We start from the raw sequence: 19826 nt of genomic DNA on the forward strand, positions 1-19826 counted from the left end.
CCCGAGCCGGAAGAGACCCACCTCCGGTTTCTTCCCCGCCTAGGCTGGTTCCCTCGCGTCCGTGCGCCGGGAAGGCAGTCTCCACCGGGAGGAAAGTCAACTTTGACTTCCTCTCCTGGGAAGGCTTCACCCTAGGGCATCGTCTTAGGGCACAAGGGCTAGAGTTTTTCTGTTCCTTAGACCTCCCAACTTACCCGGGGTTAGTTAGGAAATTTTATGGGACTGTAGCCCGGGGTAGTGGTGGTATCCAGGGAACCGTAGCAGGTATCCCTATATTCATTTCGGAGGACGTCATTGCTCAAGTCCTCCATCTTTCCCAAGAAGGGATCTCTCCCAGTCACCCTCTAGATAGGACTAAGGCCCTTACAGCAGTTTTAGGGAGTCCTCCATAGTCCCCCATAGAGGAGGTGTTCGCAAATCAGCTGTCGGCTGAAATGCAGCTTCTCCTTAATGTCATTTCTAGGACTCTCTTCCCAAAGACTGGGAGGTTTGACTTTATCTCCGAGAGGGACCTAGCCCTGATGTACCATATACTCCAGGACACTCCTATCAACTTCCCCAAACTTATCTACAAGTACCTCTGTGAGCCTCTAGATAAACCTAGGGTCAGTCTTCCCTATGGCATGCTGTTCACCTTGATATTTAGGAAGTTAGAGGTCCCCATTCCTGAGGGGGAACCCTCTCGCTCACTGCGTCACACAGATCGCATGGGTGAGGGGACTCTTCATAGGATGGGATTTCATAGAGTAGAGGGAGTCTGGGTACGAAGACCTTCCACTTCATCTGACCCTACCACTCATCACTCTCCTACCTCTGATCATGACCAGGACCACCATACAGATCTACCCACCCATCCTTCTACCTCTGGTCCTGCACATACAGAGCCCTCCACCTCCACTGCCCCATTTACTCAGCAGCAGCCACTGGAGGTCCGCATATCTTATGAGCAGCTCCGAGAGTTGCGGCAGGAGATAGTGAGGGATCTGCAAGATGATCTGCTGAGGGAGCTTCGAGGTCCTCAGAGTACTCCCTCCACCGAGCTAGTTCCCTCCTTAGCAGCCGTGACAGAGATGGTTGCAAATCTGAAGGAGGAGATATTCAACATTCGAAGCCTAGTTCAAGGTCAATATTGGAACATAAGTGACGTTAAGGACGACACAAGGGAGATGCGAGATAGCATCAAACATGAACTATGCAACCAGAGTCAGGGTGCTGAGAGACTAGCCAATGCACTGATCTTCAAACTCGACACCCTCCAAGAAAGTGTGAACAACATATCGAGAATTCAGTCTAGAGCCACCTCGGAGATTCTTGAACAACTGGGAAACATCAATGAGGGGTTAAGCATGGTCATCAAACACACTAGACTGAGCAAGGGCTAGAGTTGTATGTTTTTTTTACTTTATATTGTACAGTCCCTTGAGGACTCACTTGATATGTAATCACACTTGTACTCAATTTTGGATTAATATAATGAGTAGAAATTCTTTGCAAAAATTGTGCATTCTTGAGTTCTTGTATTTTACTGTGCTTTCTGCCTTTTTGCTATGATGACAAAAAGGGGGAGAAAATATATTGAATTGAAATATAAAGAAATCAATAAAAAGAAAACTTTTAAAGCACAAAGTAATTTATTCTAAGTGGATTCGATACCTCGAGGCTCATTATCTCTCTGTTGGAGCTCCTAAAGGAGTAATCTCCAGAATCTATTCAAGGGATATTTGGAGATTAGTTGAATCATACTCAAGAACAAATTGGCAGGTTTTCCCTCTAAAACCAAAAATATAAGCTCAAAAGCTTCAACACACTAAAAGAAAATTCAAAGAATCTAAACAAAGTTGAATGCATGTGTTGAGGAGAGAATCTGAAATCTTAAAAAAGCAAAATCATTAAATATATATAAGCCAAACAATTGATTGCATGACATGAAGGCTTATATAATTCCAAATGAAAGGGGGAGCTTTAACTTCAGAATTTACTGTTTCACACCTTTCAATTTTGGATAAATTAAATGACTAGACACTTGAATTCATTTCAAAACTTTATTATAAATCTCCTTATGGTTGAGCAATTCACTTTACAAATACTCAATATTTTGTCATCATCAAAAAGAGGGAGATTGTGGAGTGATTGATTATAACCCTATTTGATTTTGATGAGCTCAAAGCATTTGAGTATATCTTATGTTATACTAATGAATTCAATCTAGTGTTTCAGTCAAATATTTGTGAATTTATGTTTAAGTGTCTCTAGCTTTGGTTCAATACACTTTGGCTAAGTATGGAAATCAATTTGAACCAAAGTCTGAGTCTCGAGTCGACTCCGGAATAGTACGAGTCGACTCCAAGCATATCAGAAGCACTGGCACAAGCTCGAGTCGACTCCGGCACATTACGAGTCGACTCCGACTGATAACAGACAGACGGACAGAAAGATACATCTCAGAACCTGTCACCGAGTCGACTCCTGAAGAATTAGAGTCGACTCCGATGCTTGCCGAGTCGACTCCAGCATAGTACGAGTCGACTCCATGGAGTAACAGACAGAAAGACAGAGAAGCCATTTTGGACTCTAAGAGCCGAGTCGACTCCCGAAGAACTCGAGTCGACTCCGACGGTTGGCAGGTCGACTCCTAAGGAAGCAAGAGTCGACTCTCAGAGAAATGCAAGGCTAAAAGTCAGAGAGCCAACTTCGGTGTCTGAGAGCCGAGTCGATTCCCGCAAAGTCCGAGTCGACTCCAAGGCAGTTCAACAACAAAGATAGAAGACCGGTACTTCGGTGTCTGAGAGCCGAGTCGACTCCCGCAAAGTCCGAGTCGACTCCGAGGCAGTTCAACTCCAAAGACAGAAGATCGGTATTTCGTGTCTGAGAGCCGAGTCGACTCCCGCAAAGTCCGAGTCGACTCCGAGACAGATCAAGTTCAAAGACAGAAGACCTGTCTTTCAGGCTCTGAGAGCCGAGTCGACTCCAAGGAAATCAGAGTCGACTCGAGGAAGCAAAACCGAGAGGATGAGTTTTGAAACCCTGAAGATCGAGTCGTCTCCAGAAGGAAAAGTCATCTCCGGACAATTGGCGAGTCGACTCCAGGTTCAGCCGAGTCGACTCCAGAACGGAACGGCACTTTATTTCGAATTTTGAATAGTGGCCGAGTCGTCTCTAGTAAAGCATGAGTCGACTCCAGCAACACTCGAGTCGACTCCTGATCGAGCGAGTCGACTCCGATCCCAACGGACATTTTGTCAGGAGTTACAGAATGTGCAGAATGGCCTTCAATCTGTGTCTAACGGCTATTTTTCTTTGGAAATGGCTTAAATAGCCTGAGTGAACAGTAATAGAGTAAGAAAGAGAGACTCCATTCAAAGCAAAAGGGATTTTCACCAACCAAAGGCTCTCTAGAGTAATTACAAGAAAAAGAAGGAAGAAGTGCATTGAAGTCTACTCTCCAACCGTCTTCCTCACATTCAAGGCTCTCCTCCTGACAGCAAATCTTCAGCAAATTCAAGAGGAGTCAAAGAGTTTGAAAAGCCCCTTCCTCCACCTCCAAAATCTGTTTAAGGGCTTCTAACTCTTCCTTGCTTATATTGTTTAAATACGCTTTTTGAGAAGCTTCCTTTTTTACTTGTTTCAAACTATTTGTTTCTTACTTGATTCAATCAGGGGATTGAATCAAGGGTGTTAAGGTTTGTTGGTGAGCCGAGGTTAAAACCAACGGTGTAAGGGTTTGATTGTGATCCCGGAAAAATAATCGGATGGTTCTAGTCGGTGAGCCTGTGAAAACTGACCGAGTTCGTTGTGATCTCATAAAACAACAAGTTGGGTTGTGAACTTGTAAAACAACCGGCTGTAATCCGAGGGATTATAGTGAACTCCCAAGTGAGGCTTGGGGAGTGGACGTAGGAGCAAGGGTTAGCTCCGAACCACTATAAAATCGCTTGTGTTTGTGATTGTTTCATTGTCTCTTCCTTTTCCTTCATCCACTGCATATAGCAACTAATTAATCCACTTGCAATAAGTTTTAATTAGTTACTCACAAAGTTTTTTAATTGCAATAATTACTTTAAAACCCAATTCACCCCTCCCCCTTTTGGGTTGTCTTTTTGGGCAACACGGATGCTGGGAGGATTGCATCGCGGGATGAAGAGGAAGAGGCAGAGAAGGCTCGGATGCTCGGCGGATGCTTCGTGGATGGCTGATCACGGACGGCTGGGAAGAGTTCTTTTGCATGCGGAAGCGGGGAAGATGGCATCGCGGGAGGAAATCTGGAAGCAGGGGATACGCGGGGGCGCAATGAACGGAGTGGGCTTTGATGGCTCGGAGGCTTGGAGGAAATTTGGGAAGGATGGGAACAGGGGATGATACGGATGGCAGGTAGCTCTCATTCGGAAGCAGAGGATATGCTCTGGATAGGGGAGGATGGGAGATTTATACGGGCGTGAGGGATGATGGAGATTTTTATTTTATGCATTGAGAAAGGTGGTTTGGGTCCACTCGGGTTGGTTGGAAGGTGGCTCTGTTTTGAAGCTACAAACAAGGGGGTTTGAATGCATGGAAAGAAAGTCTTGATGGGTGAGTGCATGAAGAAAAAGAAGGCTGGGATGGGATGCAGTGAGTCTTAGAGGAGAGCTTTTGGAGTTGACTCCGGAAGATGTGGAGTCGACTTTGATTGGCTGTGGACTTGTGAAATGGTGCAGTGTGATTTTAGGCATTATCCAACCATGGGTTTGACTCGACCTGCATACATTAGGCTCAATCAATAAATAATTAAACCAAACTTGAATAATTTATTAAAATGCAACGATGAGGGAAAACACATTTTCTTATGTTTAAATTCAAAATATGTGCTTAATAATAATAATAAGTGCTATGTAAAATAGATAAATTTGTACATTATTTAGCACTGATCAGGTAGTATAGGAACGTCTTCCTATACTAATCGATGTGACCATCTAGCAATGGTACCCAACGTCCAGATAGGCCGAATATATGCGAAGCAAATATTCTGGAACCCTGGACTATGGTTACTGTATAATTCAATCCCTTTGACTCCTAATGCCAGGATGACTTAGAGCTCACTGTCAACCCTATAATTAGTACATCCTTTATGTAATTAACTTTAGATATTCCGTGACTCCTCACTGGAATTACCCTGGCCAAGGTTTTGCTAAATTAATCACAAGACATTGTCTCCTATTTTCAGTAGGGGTCAATTCCATCTCGACTCACAACTAACTACGCAAGTACTTGACTGTACCCAGTGACATTCCGTCACTGAATTAGAAATTCAGGTAGTCCGGTACCAAAGTACAATGAGTTGCTTGCTAGTCACAGATTGCGATCTCAGGTCAGAGGGCCAAACTTACACCCATATGCACTCGGAATATCTCTTGACAGTAGAGCATTCTGGAGTTGGTCACGTTCGGTGAAATGTACTCCTACACTTCACCTGTGCGGCATACCAGTGTCTCCACACTCCTTGGTTAAGAGGACAACCAACGTATATGTCACACAACAACCTAATCTCGATAATGTTGTCGTCCTAGTAACAACATATCATTTGGTCGCGAACAAGTTTGAGGACTCAAAGATAAATCCTCCTTTATCATAACATAAGTCCTAAGGACTTCATCATATAAGAGTTCATTTGAAGATGAAATGATGAATAATGCCAAATAATACTATATTAATTTATCAATTTATTTACAAAATTCAATCATCAATATGCTGACGATTGACATTTAGGATATAATTTCCAACAAAAACTCCTAATCTAATTAGGATTGTAGGAATCCTACTCCAAGTAGGAATCCCAGTCCTACTCCAAATAGGATTCCCAGTCCTAATCCAATTAGGACTTTAGGAATCCTACTCGAAGTAGAATTTGTGTTTAAGTCCAATTAATTAATTCCATTGTTCCTTCTTCAACTGATTATCAATCGAATTGATTACTTGTGATTTCTAATCACGATTCAACCATCGGATCGGTCAATGCCTCTAGTGTGTGTGACCCCATAGGTTTAATTCTGACTGGTAGTGAGATATATTGTGATCTCTATCACAATATCATTGAAAACTCCTTTCAATAGGTCGGAACGATTCCAACTCTACTCATTAGGGCTTATCGATCATCGAGACAATCCCTATGAGTCCTACCATCCACCAGTGACACCTAGCAGCATGTAGTGGCTATCCAGCAGAATAGAATGGTGAACCTCTAGGTGCAGTTATTGTGCGATACAGTCCTTCTATCGTGGATCCTTACCGGGCGGAGGTCATGGATAACTCGTCAAACCCCATCGCCTGTCATATGTCAAGATTTATTCGACTTAAGCTCGAGAGTGGAAAACTCTTTCTCCACTGTACAATCTGCCCCGACCGAGGTCTTACGAACTCAGTTTTATAAATCACATAGGATCTCTTCTTATCTATCAAGATCGATAGATTCCTTATAGGTGCATACCCTACTCCTACAGTGAACCTACTGCAGCCAATCTACACTGCATGGACCCATATGGCTAGAGACCATATATGTGTGCAGTCAAACTACAATAACCTTACTATGAGTAGCCGAAGCATCGCAGGTCAAAGGACCAGTCACACTACTGCAACATCAAGCAAGTCACTGACGAGTGGATAGACATCCAAGTAACTTCTTGTCTTGGTCACGCTCAGTACCCTTGTTCTCTAACAAGCATCTGCACTATCACTTCAGTGTCCCTACACTGTGGACTCGACTCTCGTCCATCCGTAATGAAAGTGATGTGTACACTGATCTCATCGGGTCGATCACCGTCCTCGTGATGATCCATCGATCAGGAACATTTAGAAATTAATCACCAATGATACATAGCTCAAATTCTCAACTCTTGAGAACATGCATCATCATCTTATTAATTTCTTGGACGATTCATAGACACATAAACAATATGAATGAAAAAGATGCCTTTTATTTATTCAATAATAAATAGTCAAGTACAAAATTATGTCCCAGAATTAATAATGTGTCAGCCTTATTGGCTTCTAGGGCATATATCTAACAGGTATGAACCCAAACTCGGGGCGCTAGGCACTTCTGTAGGATCAGCCATGGGAGGATATTAAAATTTAAGTTTTTGTGTACATATATTGTGATGAATTTTAAAAGAAGAATATGATTTTTGGATATTAGGTTCTGCTAGAAATTTACGGAATTAATTGGATTTGTTGTGGATCACATTCGCAAGGTAAGTGATGTAACCTCTTTTCTAAATTTATCGGCAAACTATATATATGTTTTACGAATCGAATTATTCGTGATTTCGAATTTGATGCATGGATTATATGTATATTTTTTTAAAATATTGTATGATTCTGATTGAACGTATTTGCTTCTCATTTGAATTGTATTTAATTGCTCTAATATTGTGCCTTTCAGCCTGGAACAGTGAACATAATGTAAGAAAAGATAATGACTTAAAATAGATTCAGACTTGCAATCGGGCTATGTTGAGGACCCTGCCATAGGGAACATGTGGTCATAGTTCCTGGTTTTTGAGTTGAATCGGATAATTTGAAAGAAATTAAGATATGAACGATATTTAGTTTTGACACTGCATGTTTTCATGACTAGAATATGAAATAGAGAACTAATTGAACTTCGACCTGGCTATGTTGAGGACCCCACTAATGGGGGCAGATACGTTGGCAATTGACTGTCCTAAAGGACTCACCGCAAGAAGATTAGTCGGTGTTGATGATCCTACCACAGGGAACATGTGGTCATAGTCCATGATCGACAAGATGAATTGAATATGTGAAAGAATCTCGAAATTGTGAAAAGAATCTTGATATTTTTAAGAAATATTTGACTTGTACCTTAGAACTGCATATATATTTATTTTCTACATATTATTGCTTGATTTATCTAGCTAGAGTGTTCATTACTTACTGGGCTGTTTAGCTCATTATATAATTTTTTGTTGTTTTACAGATTCTGAGAACTAGTCTATTGGGTTCCAAAATAAAAGAGCGATTAGAAGGATTATGGCACAAATTATCTTAGATTAGGATTATTTAAATTGATCTGTTATCTTATACATTTATTATGATTGCTGGATATTTGTTATTTTAAGAACTAGGTTTCTGCATGTTGGTAAATTATTATTCTGCTGCGTATTTAGAACTGTGAGACCTTATGACTTAAGTTAGTCGATGGAATAAAATTGCATTTATTCAGTTAAATTATTTTAGATTTATATAATTGAGATGTTTGGTTTAGATGCCTTGCATGCTCGCGGGAAGAGTTTTTCTTGGGTGTGCAGCGGTTGGTGCGACCCCCAGCTCGCGATCTCGGGCTGGGGGCGTGACAACTTAAGTGGTATCAGAGCCAGGTTGATAAAATCTAAGACAAAGAATCTGATATAGGATGAGTGTAGGTGGGTAAACACTAAGGGCATTGAATGTGAATCTATGTCAATTGCATTGTAAGCTACTTTCAAGATTTTCTATTAAGCCTTGTGATTGATTATGTATGAGAAGGTTACTAGGAAATTATGATTGAATTTACTTATGAGGTTTGATACATTATGGAAGGTTGGGCAATCTATGATCAAGTTATAATTAGTTAGATTTGGATCTAAATTAAGTGCAAAAGGATTGGCCATGAAATATTATCATTTATTGTGATTATTTATTATTTAAGTGAACTTGTAAACTCAAAAATTGATATGGAGGTATACTATGATATTGCTTAATTTTGAAGATAATTTTTTTTTAAAGGCAAATTAAGATCCATTTATATGAAGTTGTTTAAGATTTGGGCTATGAAACCTTTTTACAGTGCTTGATTGGAATATCCTTTGAGGTCTGAACCTATATGTGGATTAGGAATGAAACTAGCATGTAAAAGAAAAATGTGCAGGGTGATATTGCAAATAGGTCTATTTTCTTATTGAAGAATTGATTTTATTGAAGATTGTAAAGTATTTATCTTGGAATAATCATTAATAATTTTAATTGTCATATTTGGATCCAAATAATAGATCTCTATCGGATACTACGTGATGTATATGAAACTTCAATTCAAAGTTTGGATTTATAAGTTGAACTAGAATTTTTGTCAATATTGTTGTGGTTGCTGATAAAATTTAGAATTTGAATTTTAGAGGCTTACATGGTTATGATGGAAGATTTTTGATAAATATCAAAGATCTCTATGAAGAAAACTCTAGGAGAGATGACTGAGTTGATTTTACTTATATCTATTGATTTAAGGTGTTCTATCTTGGTGGAGCGTTGAGAAAATTCTTTTGGTTGTTTTTACTTGTAAGAGTTTGACCTGGAATCATCTAGTTGAGTTGATAAAAAAAAAAGATTCAATTTATTTTGAATTATAGTAACTAGCCTATATGGTGTTTTTGAACGTATCAATTGACTCGAGGATCAGTCTAGATAGATGTACTCGGGAGAAGTTAGAGGACGAAATCAAAAGTTCTTTTTGGGCTTTACTTGGAAATTAAAATTTTGGATCTCCTTAGTTCAAAATACAAGGTAGTATTTTGATTAAAAAAGTTATTAGTGAATTCAAAAAAAAAAATTTGGTGGTTTGAATCAGAGTGCGCAGCGAAAGCATAGTGGTCTGAACTATTTTTCTAAGTTGGTCAGAAGTATTATCCCCTTAATTCGGCAAGTTTTAATAACAAAAGACTTGATTTGATTTTGAATTTTTGGATGTCGCTGCACTACCTTAGGTTCTCTTATTTTATGTCATGCTAAGGAAATGATTAACATCTTGAGACTAGAATTAATAGATTATCGATTTTGATTTTGGATCTGGAATATTTTGGTGTAGCCTCTTTCCTCCTAAATCTAAAGCTTGTACTTCTTCAATTAATATCAACCCTCTATTTGAAAGAACTTGAGGTTGTCAACTGACTTTGATGAATATTCCACTAGGGGTGGATTAGAGTTGTTTATGATCTAATCTTGTGATAGATCGATTAATCAAGAGTAGTTGATATTTTGACAAAGAAACTTGATATTCTTATTCAAAATTAAGATGTTGATTTTTATTTATGAGAGAGAAAAGTTTGATTTACATCTACAAAAAGAACCAAATTTGGAGGTATTGGACCTTATTCTTATGATAAGTTGAAGTTGTATTGATAAGTAGAATTGTTAGAAGACTTGAGTTAATCTTCTAGTAGAGAAGAATGTTGTTGATTCTATGAATAATCTGGAGATAACAATGTAATTTTCACCTGTGGATTTTCTATTGTTGATAGTGCTTGGGAGAATCTTGAGCATCTGATCAGTTCTTTCAATTTTGAAAATAAACCACGCAATACCACGTATCCTGTACGATAGTGATTACGGGTGTCGGTGATAGTGAGGGAGTCTCCACTTCTACATGGGTTCGGTCCTATTAAAAATAGGGTGACACCCATGTATACCTATCAGAGCACGCATCTCTATACGCCCCCGGGCGGAGAGCCATGCTTCGTCACACGATCACGCGTGAGAATATCCGGAGATCAGTCACAACTCTTGGACCTTTGCTCTGATACCACTGAAAGTGATTCCTAGGTTCTTCGGTATTAAGCATGCTTAATTTTTTTTTTAAAAACCATGGCTGAACCTGATCGGGTTGCCTATGTACCCCTTCATAAGGGGGATCAAGCCATATGTAGTTCTTTTAAAGTTTTAAAATGCAGCGAAAAAACCGAATAAAACAATTTAATTCATGCATTCTTACAAGATCAAATCTAGAAATCAGCACCTTAAGAACACATAGTGTTACGGGGGAACTTAGCCACCATGCCCCACGTGACCGGCACGCGCGCCCAGGAAGACTACGGCAGCCCCTTGATCCAGCAATCCGACCCCGAGTCGGACATCTTCGGCTCCGCAGCCCGACCCCGAGTCGGCTGCCCCTTGATCCAGCAATCCGACCCCGAGTCGGACATCTTCGCCTCCGCAGCCCGACCCCGAGTCGGCAGCCCCTTGATCCAGCAATCCGACCCCGAGTCGGACATCTTCGGCTCCGCAGCCCGACCCCGAGTCGGCTGCCCCTTGATCCAGCAATCTGACCCCGAGTCGGACATCTTCGTCTCCGCAGCCCGACCCCGAGTCGGACATCTCTCGACAACGACAGGCTATTCCCCAGAGGCACGCCGCAGCCTCCTGCTCCACTACTCCCTGCAACGGTTGTATCTGGCGCTGCTCCACGATCCCCTGTAACAGCCATACAAGGCGGAGCTCCACTACGGCCTGTCACGGCCGTACCCAGCGCTGCTCCACGACGCCCTGTAACGGCCGTGTCAGTGGCAGTTCCATCGTGCCCCACGATGACGAACCCCCCTGAAAGACCCCCCAGCCTGGTATATATGCGGCTGGGGGGAGAAGGGGGGGGTAAGCAAGAACCTCCAGAGCATTCTCCTACTTGCTACTATTATCTTTCCTTCTCCTCCGATCTCCTCTGACTTGATCGTCGGAGGGCCCCCACTACCCCAGTGGTGGTGCGAGGCTTGCTTGCAGGTTTCCCGGTGGAAAGTGGAGCACAATCAACACCAACCAAGGCAACCCAAACGGAACCCCGTTCACACCGCTGTGCCAATCGTTCTCGGTTTGGACCACCAGCAACAGTTGGCGCTAGAAGGAGGGCCCGAATCTCAGAGCGATCGTAATGGCATGGCGAGGTGGTCGTGGAGCTTCCAATGCCTCCGGTCGTGGGGCCTCTCGCGCCTCCGGCCGGGAGGCCGCTGCGTCTCCAACACATTCTCAGCAACACTCCACCGTTCCACCCCCCATTCAGATGGTCGAAGCCGCTCAGTTCGACCAGTTAGCCCAGCAGGTTCGCACCCTCGCGGAGGCAGTGCAGAACCTGCAGGGTGTGATGTCTCGGGCGCCGCAGCGGGCCCAGGAGCCGCTGCTCCCTGAGCGCTCACCTGTCCTCCTCAACCCGCGCTCCTTCCTCTCCCATGGGGAGGAGCACCGGCGCGAGGAAGATTCTCGAGCATGGTCCATTCTGCCGGGACCTTCCCATCGGAGCTGCGCGGGGTACGAGAGGCGGGCCCGGGCGCGTTCCCAGACCCCCCAGTCCTCAAGAAACCCGCGCTCCAGTCGGTCCCCCTCTCGGTGCACCTTGTCTCCCACCCATCGGTCGCGCTCCCTGGACCGGCGGGTGGACGATCTCCACCGACAACTCCAGGTCCTGAAGGGCCACTCCAAAGATCCCTTCGCCGACTTGGAGATCTCCTTCCAGCCGGCGCTTGCCTCGAGGATCCTGCGGACCCCGAATCCGCCGGGGTTTAAAATGCCGGCGATCGAGCCCTATGACGGGGCGGCGGACCTGCGGGATCACGTCAAGAGCTTTAGGACCCTTATGCTCCTCCACGGAGCATCAGATCCTCTCCTCTGCAAGGCCTTCCCGGCGACCCTCCGTGGCCCGGCAAGGGCGTGGTTCGCCGGCTTGGAGGCTAACTCAATCCAGTCCTTCGACCAGTTTACTCGCCTCTTCATCACCCATTTTGCCGTCAGTAGCCGGCGGCGACTGGTCTCCGACTCCCTCTATGATGTCCGGCAAAACGAGGGAGAAAGCTTGCGGGATTATCTTACCCGCTTCAACAAGGCTACGCTGGAAGTCCGGAACCTGAGCCAGGAAGTGGCTCTTTCAGCCCTGAAGCGTGGCTTCCGAAAGGGCAGACTCACCTTCTCCCTGGACAAACGCCTGCCGCGGAGCTTCCCGGAGCTGTTGTCCCGGGCGAACCAGTATGCGGACGCCGAGGAGGCGGCCGCCCACCGGAGCAAGGAGGCCGCCGAGATCCCTCCAAAGCTCGGGAAGAAAAGGCAAAAAGAGGCACGCCAGAGGAGGAGCCCAACGCCTCAACGTCGGCGCAGAAGCCTGTCGCCGGCGAGGAACCACGGCGCCCTACGCCCTCGTTCTCCGCCCCGACGTTTCAACCGGTACACTCCTCTCCTGACTCCCCGGGCCCAGATCCTCATGGAAATCAAGGGGCGGGAGGACCTCCCGGTCCCAAGACAGATGAAGAAGATTCCTGCGAGGAGGCCCTCTCGGGCGTACTGTGAGTACCACCGGAACCACGGCCACGACACCGAAGACTGCTTCCAGCTTCGGGACGAGATCGAGGCTCTCATCCGCCGAGGGCGTCTCGGTCGATATGTGAACGACCGACGTCCCCCCGCAGACCCGCGTCCGGCCGATCCAGCCCCTCAGGAGCCTCGGGAGCAGAATCGACCCGTCGCGGGCGTGATCCACACTATCACTGGGGGCTGCCCCCGGCCCGAGAGGAACGCAGGGGGCTCGACTGAAGCGTCAGGGGCAGCCGTCGCAAAGAGGCAGAGGGTCGGTAATGTAATCACCTTTTGTGATGAAGATGTAAAGGGGGTTCAGACCCCCCACGATGACGCCATGGTGATCTCCCTCACTATGGCAAACTATGATGTAAGGCGTGTTCTTGTGGATAGTGGAAGCTCAGCTGATATTTTGTTTTACGAGGCCTTCCAAAAGATGAGCTTGTCCAGACAATTGTTGCACAAAACATCCACCCCCCTCATAGGATTCACTGGTGACGCTATCTCGGCCGAAGGTGTCGTTGAGCTGCCTGTGACTGCGGGCGTTGCACCCGCAGTGTGTTTGTATTGTGCATTGTTCTAATTTCACTCACTCATCAATTGACTAAAGTAAGATAGTAAAAATTAAGAGAAACCAATTCACCCCCCCCCCCTCTTGGCTTGTCACCTTGGGCAGCAAGTGGTATCAGAGCGAGGTGCTCATATAGTATTTGTTGATCTCACAATCAAGAGACAAAGATCATGACAACCCAAGTGGGATGTTCTATGAGTGAGGAGCAATCCACAAATAGACCTCCTCTATTTAATGGCACTAATTACACATACTGAAAAGCTAGGATGAGGATATTCATTCAAGATCTAGACTATGAATTATGGTATATTATAACTAGAGGACTTCATACACCCATAATTAGTATAGAGGGCACTATCATTCCCAAACCAGAAATGGATTGGAATGAGAATGATAGAAGACTAGCACAATTAAATGCTAAAGCAATAAATGTACTTTACTGTTCACTAGATGTAAGTGAATTCAATGGAATATCTACATGCATCTCCGCAAAAGAAATTTGGGATAAACTTGAGGTCACACATGAAGGAACTAATCAAGTTAAGGAGTCAAAAATAAATATATTAGTACATAAGTATGAGTTATTTAAAATGGAATCCACTGAGTCCATAACTGAAATGTTTACTCATTTCACGGAAATCATAAATGGGCTAAAGAGTCTAGGAAAGTCTTATACTAACTCTGAATTGGTGCGAAAAATTCTCAGGTCTCTACCAAGAGTTTGGAAGGCCAAGGTAACCGCAATTCAGGAAGCAAAGGACCTCAATACACTGCAATTGGAGGAACTTCTAGGATTACTCATGACCCATGAGTTGACCATGAGGCAAAATTCAGAAGATGAGGCCAAGAGAAGAAAGACCATTGCCCTAAAGTCTACCACTCCAAAACAAGAAACTGAATCGGAAGAATCTGATGATGATGATGAATTTGATGAAGAAGGAATGGCTATGCTTGGAAGAAAATTCAGAAAATTTATGAGAGGTAAGAAGAGATTTCATAAAAAGAAACCCTTCTTCAAAGGTAGCTCAAGCAAAGAAAAGGGTAAGGACAAAGAGAAAGAAAAGGAAACACCAATTTGTTATGAGTGTAACAAGCTCGGGCATTTCAAGATAGATTGCCCGGAATTAAAGTGGATGGCAAGAAAACTTAAGAAGAAGAACTTCATGGCTGAATGGAGTGAAAGTGAGGAGTCAAGTTCGGAAGAGGAAGATCATCAAGAGACGGCCCAAATTTGCCATATGGCCAATGACGATGAGGTAGATTCTGAACTTGAATGTGATTTTACTGTTGATGAATTACATGATGCATTTTTAGAACTCATGGAAGAACACAAAAAACTGATCAATAAAAATAAAGTTCTAAAAGAAGAAAATCAATCTCTTATCAAAGATAAGCTGAAACTATCTAATAACTATGAAACATTAAGTAGGAGACTCACAAATGAAACCAAGAATCTAATTGCTGAAAATGTCAAGTTAAAAGAAGATGCTGAAAAATATAAATCCTTAGTAGACAAGTTTACACTTAGCTCAATCAAATTAAATATGATTCTTGATAGTCAAAAAGCTGTATATGATAAAGCTAGATTAGGATATAAAATAAATAGGAAACAAAAATACTTAAAGAACATATTTGTAAAAGCTAAAAATAAAAATATAACTTGTTATTGTTGCAATAAATTAGGATATAAAGCATATGAATGTAACTATAGAAAGTCTAGCTACAACAAATTGAGTAATAATTATAAGCTTAAATCCAAGAAAGTTTGGGTTCCAAAAGGAACATCAAGTACTAACTCTAAAGGACCCAACATAGTTTGGGTACCTAAAGCTCATTCTTGATCTTGATTGCAGGGGTGTCTTGCAGCTAATAAGGTGGATAAACGATGGTATCTAGATAGCGGCTGTTCAAGACACATGACCGGTGACGTAGACCAATTTGTCACCTTGGAGTCTAAGAAGGGTGGAGTAGTAACCTATGGAGACAATGGAAAAGGGTATATCATTGGAAAAGGTAAAATTTTCATTACTCCATCTACCTTCATAGAAAATGTCTTATTAGTTAATAGTTTGAAACATAACCTACTTAGCATAAGTCAATTTTGTGATAAAGGGTTTAAAGTCACATTTGAAGCATCAGTATGCATAATCACAAATTCTAAAGATAATAGCATTGTACTTATAGGACAAAGGCAAAGAAATATTTGCATGGTAGATCTTCATGAATTAGGCAAGAAAAATGGATTATGTTTAATTACTAATGAAGAAAAGAAAAATGAAACAAGTTGTCTTTGGCATCGTAGACTAGGACATGCTAGTATGGATTTAATATCAAAACTAGTCAAGAAGGAATTAATAAAAGATGTGCCAAAATTGATCTTTGAAAAGGACAAAATTTGTGGACCATGCTCATTAGGAAAACAAACAAAATCATCCTTCAAATCAAAGAATATAGTATCAACAACTAGGCCTTTTGAACTCATACATATGGATCTATTTAGACCCACTAGAACTGCGAGTCTAGGAGGGAAGAAGTATGGACTAGTTATAGTAGATGATTTTTCAAGATATACATGGGTTTCATTTTTGGCACATAAGAATGAAGCATTTTCAGCATTCTTGAAATATTATAATAATATCATAAATGAAAAGTGTTATGGGGGAATTAAGCCGCCATGCCCCACGTGATCGGCACGCGTATCCAGGAAAGCTACAGTTACCCTTTGACCCAGCACTCCGACCCCGAGTCAGACCTCCTCGGCTTCGCAGCCCGACCCCGGGTCGGCTGCCCTATGATCCAGCACTCCGACCCCGAGTCGGACCTCCTCGGCTCCGCAGCCCGACCCCGGGTCGGCTGCCCTATGATCCAGCACTCCGACCCCGAGTCGGACCTCCTCGGCTTCGCAGCCCGACCCCGGGTCGGCTGCCCTATGATCCAGCACTCCGACCCCGAGTCGGAGATCTTTTGATAACGACAGGCTATTCTCCAGAGGCACGCCGCGGCCTCCTGCTCCACTACTCCCTGCAACGGCTGTACCCGATGCTGCCCACGATCTCCTGTATCAACCGTACAAAGCGGAGCTCCACTACGCCCTGTCATGGCCGTACCCAGCGCTGCTCCACGACGCCCCGTAACGGCCATGTCAGTCGCCATTCTATCGTGCCCCACGACGACAAACCCCCCTGAGGGACCTCCCAGCCAGGTATATACGCGGCTGGGGGGAGAAGGGGGGGTAAGCAATACCTCCCAGAGCACTCTCTCCCACTTGTGATTATCATCTCTCCTCCTCCAATCTCCTCTGACTTGACCGTCGGAGGGCCATCACCACCCTGGTGGTGGTGCAAGGCTTGTTTGCAGGTTCCTTGGCGGAAGGTGGAGCGCAACCAGCACCAACCAAGACAACTCAGGCGGAACCCCGTTCACACCGTCGTGTCAATCGTTCTCGGTTTGGACCACCAGCAACAGTTGGCGCTAGAAGGAGGGCCCGAATCTCAGAACGATCGTAATGGCACGGCGAGGTGGTCGCGGAGCTTCCAATGCTTCCGGTCGCGGAGCCTCTCGCGCCTCTGGCCGGGAGGCTGCTGCGTCCCCAACACACTCTCAGCAGCATTCCACCGCTTCTCCTCCCATTCAGACGGTCGAACCTGCTCAGTTCGACCAGCTAGCCCAGCAGGTTCGCACCCTCGCGGAGGCAGTGCAGAATCTACAGGGTGTGATCTCTCGGGTGCCGCAGCGGGCTCAGGAGCCGCTGCTCCCCGAGCACTCGCCTCTTCCTCACAACCCGCGCTCCTTCCTCTCCCATGGAGAGGAGCGCCGGCGCGAGGAGGATTCTCGAGTGCGGTCCATTCTGCCAGGACCTTCTCATCGGAGCTGCGCGGGGTACGAGAGGCGGACCCGGGCGCGTTCTCAGACACCCCAGTCCTCGAGGGGCCCGCACTCCAGTCGGTCCCCCTCGCGCCGCTCCTTGTCTCCCACCCACCGGTCGCGCTCCCTGGACCGGCGGGTGGACGATCTCCACAGACAGCTCCAGGTCCTGAAGGGCCACTCCAAAGATCCCTTCGCCGACTTGGAGATCTCCTCCCAGCCGGCGCTTGCCTCAAGGATCCTGCGGACCCTAAACCCGCCGGGGTTCAAAATGCCGGCGATCGAACCCTACGACGGGGCGGCGGACCCACGGGACCACGTGGAGAGTTTCAGGACTCTTATGCTCCTCCATGGAGCATCGGATCCTCTCCTCTGCAAGGCCTTCCCGGCGACCCTCCGCGGCCCGGCAAGGGCGTGGTTCGCCGGCCTGGAGGCTAATTCCATCCAGTCCTTCCACCAGTTCACCCGTCTCTTCATCAGCCATTTCGCCGTCAGTAGCCGGCGAAGACTGGTCTCCGACTCCCTCTTCGATGTCCGGCAGAACAAGGGAGAGAGCCTGCGGGATTATCTCACCCGCTTCAACAAGGCAACACTGGAGGTCCGGAATTTGAGCCAGGAGGTGGCTCTCTCAGCCCTGAAGCGAGGCTTCCGGAAGGGCAGACTCACCTTCTCCCTGGACAAACGCCTGCCGCGGAGCTTCCCGGAGCTGTTGTCTCGGGCAAACCAGTATGCAGACGCCGAGGAGGCAGCCTCCCACCGGAACAAGGAGGCCGCCGAGGCCCCTCTAAAGCCCGGGAAGAAAAGGCGAAAAGAGGCACCCCAGAGGAGGAGCCCGACGCCTCAACGCCGGCGCAGAAGCCCGTCACCAGCAAGGAACCACGGCGCCACACGCCCTCGTTCTCCGCACCGACGCTTCAACCGGTACACCCCACTCCTGGCCCCCCGGGCCCAGATCCTCATGGAGGTCAAGGGGCGGGAGGACCTCCCGGTCCCGAGGCAGATGAAGAAGATCCCTGGGAGGAAGCCTTCTCGGGCGTACTGTGAATACCACCGAGACCACGGCCACGATACCGAAGACTGCTTCCAGCTTCGGGACGAGATCGAGGCTCTCATTCGCCGAGGGCGTCTCGGTCGATATGTAAACGACCGACGTCCCCCCGCAGATCCGCGTCCAGCCGACCCGGCCCCTCAGGAGCCTCGTGAGCAGAATCGACCCGTTGCGGGAGCGATCCACACCATCACTGGGGGCTGCTCTCGGCCCGTGAGGAACGCAGGGGGCTTGGCGGAAGTATCAGGAGTGGCCGTCGCGAAGAGGCAGCGGGTCGGAAATGTAATCACTTTTTGTGATGAAGATGTAAAGGGGGTTCAGACTCCCCACGATGACGCCATGGTGATCTCTCTCACTATGGCGGACTATGATGTAAGGCGTGTTCTTGTGGATAGTGGAAGCTCAGCTGATATTTTGTATTACGAGGCCTTCCAAAAGATGGGCTTGTCCCGACAATTGTTGCACAAAACATCCACCCCCCTCATAGGATTCACTGGAGACGCTATCTCGGCCGAAGGTGTCATCGAGCTGCCTGTGACTGCGGGCATTGCACCCGCAGAAGCCACGGTGCGGCTCGGGTTCTTGGTCGTCCGTGTCCCCTCGGCCTACAACGCTATCCTCGGACGACCCGGACTGAACGCCCTTCGCGCGGTGGTTTCTACCTACCATTTGCTCGTGCGGTTCCCCACGGCGACCGGGATTGGAGAGGTCCGAGGTGACCAGCCGACCGCACGGCAGTGTTTCCTAGCAACTCTCAAAGGGAAGAAGCCCATGGAGGCCCTAAGCGTCGAGTCACTTGACGCCAGAGACGAAGTGGCCTTGCGGCACGGGGAGCCGGCTGAGGGCGTAATCGAAGTTCCCCTCGAAGAAGGCCGCCCGGACCGCACGGTCCGGGTCGGTGCCAACCTCGACTTGGAAGCTCGGCTCCGGTTAGTAGAATTCCTCCGAGCCAATGCAGATGTGTTTGCCTGGTCGGCGGCCGATGTACCTGGGATCGACCCGGAGGTCGTTTCTCACGCCCTCAGCGTCGACCCGACCCACCGACCAGTAAAGCAAAAGAAGAGACACTGTGCCCCGGATCGGATCCGGGTGGTCGACCAGGAGGTAGACAAACTCTTGGAGGCAGGTTTCATAAGGGAGGTGAGCTACCCCGAGTGGCTGGCAAACGTCGTACTTGTCCGGAAGGCGAGCGGGAAGTGGAGGATGTGCGTCGACTACACCGACCTGAACAAGGCGTGCCCCAAGGATAGCTTTCCGCTTCCACGGATAGACCAA

This window comes from Phoenix dactylifera, chromosome 7, assembly GCF_051530095.1.
Source record: "Phoenix dactylifera cultivar Ajwa chromosome 7, Ajwa_hap1_PhDact_Kaust_v1.1, whole genome shotgun sequence".
Taxonomy (NCBI): Eukaryota; Viridiplantae; Streptophyta; class Magnoliopsida; order Arecales; family Arecaceae; genus Phoenix; species Phoenix dactylifera.